This window comes from Micropterus dolomieu, unplaced genomic scaffold (genome assembly GCF_021292245.1).
Source record: "Micropterus dolomieu isolate WLL.071019.BEF.003 ecotype Adirondacks unplaced genomic scaffold, ASM2129224v1 contig_8562, whole genome shotgun sequence".
Classification (NCBI taxonomy): Eukaryota; Metazoa; Chordata; class Actinopteri; order Centrarchiformes; family Centrarchidae; genus Micropterus; species Micropterus dolomieu.
The window spans coordinates 1-1,961 of NW_025737548.1; the positions used below are offsets into that span (position 1 = coordinate 1).

The 1,961-nt window shown below is 36.7% G+C and overlaps 1 long non-coding RNA gene across 1 annotated transcript; it reads right to left on the reverse strand.

Moving 5' to 3' along the window:
• Positions 1–15: 15 nt before the first annotated feature.
• On the reverse strand, positions 16–1,659 carry LOC123965082. The gene is made up of 3 exons (XR_006823621.1): positions 1,512–1,659; positions 794–1,010; positions 16–276 (listed from the first exon to the last, which is right to left on the reverse strand). It is a non-coding gene; the product is annotated as an uncharacterized LOC123965082 (long non-coding RNA).
• Positions 1,660–1,961: the final 302 nt, after the last annotated feature.

Consider the following 1,961-nt stretch of genomic DNA (forward strand, 5'->3'; position numbering starts at 1 on the left):
GGTAAAACTCGGGAATGAAAATAGTTTTTTTCTCTACAAATCAAAGTTTTAAACAAATATTGTTTTGGATGTCCAGTTCAACAAACAGTATAAACACATATGTAGGGTCACTAGCTCCCCACAAAGAGGTTGTACTCCTCTAGTTTCTGCCCTGTTAAATGGCAGAGGAACCACAAAACTAAATGTTCTTTTCATACGGTCTTCTTTGCAGTAGCTTGCTTGGCGTACCTTTCGTTGTTGCATTTTTTTCTTATGATGCGTCTCACATCATGGATGCTGATGTTAGGAAATTTGTATTAAAACACAAATACAAATCAAAACATTACTTTATAACTGATTTCTCTATCACACCAAATTTACCATCCAGAATTAACACAATAAACAGTCAAAGGAGCATGTAGGGATATGCAATTCAACTTGAGTTTTTTTGTATTTTTTTCAGATAAGTTTCTGAATATTAATGCAATCTGCAAAATACTATATTTACATGTAACTGAAAATGTCCTTTAAACGCCTACCTTTACATAGATTAGGGTAAGCGGTGCATTGTTTGCATAATTTGTTTGCCACATTCACAAATCTGAACTGATGATCCCAGATTCGACTTTTAGAGATTAGAGGCTTTTCACATAATGTTTGAAAGGTATCATTTTTTTCCATGTTGGAGGTAACAGTAATTGAACCACCGTCACCTCCAACATGGAACACTACAGTCATTTTGTAAAAAGAACTGTATGAGTAATGCTTAGGAATTTATTTTTAATGAAATTTTCCTTTAATTAAATGCACTCACCAACTATAGCTTCAAGTTTTGTGTTATCGAGTTGTGGCTTAGATTCCATGTCTTTGTGTGCCCCAGACTGTCTCCCCGTCAAACTTGAATGGGACAGCGTTTCCCTGCCGTAGACAAGCACAGCAAGGTCCCCTATGTAGACCGATGGATTTGCAGTCCGCAGACAGTTAAGCTTTCGTCTAGGGACTTTGACATCAAAGCCTGGCACAAGAGACACCTGCAAAATAACAGACTGATCACTTAGATTGTAACTGGTCTAACATTGTTTTTACACAACAAAGTTATGAAAATACAATCATACACATTCCCCGGGAAATCTATGTATTCATCAACACTGCAGTTTGCATATTAACCAAGTTATTATTCCCTGACAAGACAGGAAATCTGGGAGGTGTTTTGTTTCCCAATAAAAAACATGAATTAAGAGTGCAAAATGCTACTGTGCCACGCAAGGGAGAACCTTGCCACACGGCTGTGTAGTGTCTGCATTGACATTAACCTTTCCAGTGGAAAAAGTGGGAATACCTCCTTGGTTTCCTGTCTGGTTAGGCAATACATAATAACCAGTTAACATGCACATTTACCACACAGTTGAATATGTAGATTTTGCAGGTAATGTGTATAGTCACCGCCAAGTCGTTATAGATTTACCGACAAATTTTATAATCAACATATTGACACATGGACTGTGACATATCTATGTATGAGATTTAGTTACCATATCATCAGACACCACTTCAGGAGAAACGCATGCAGAAGCTGGTGAGTCTACAGATGCTGTTGGTGTTGACCAGTTGGATGCAAAAGTTGAGGTCTGGTGTGTGACTTTTTCAATTACTTCTTTCAACTTTGTTACTACTACCGGAAGCTCTGTTAAAAGAATGAAGATATAAATGATTATAAGACCAGGGTGCAAAAGCTTAGATTGTCTGCAGGTTTCAGAAAGATTAATATAAGACATGTTAAGAGTTTTTTATGCCATCTGATTATATTTAATAAAAAAAAAATAGGAACAATTTTTGACAATTTTGTGCTTTTTTTCGAAGGCTTTCACTAATATTTAATGAAGGAAGGAAACCTTCCAATTTATATGACTTGGTGGATAAAGGGGGAATGTTGTCAGCGTTCACCCATTAGGCAACATGAAGGTGTTGGTCCAAATTGACTG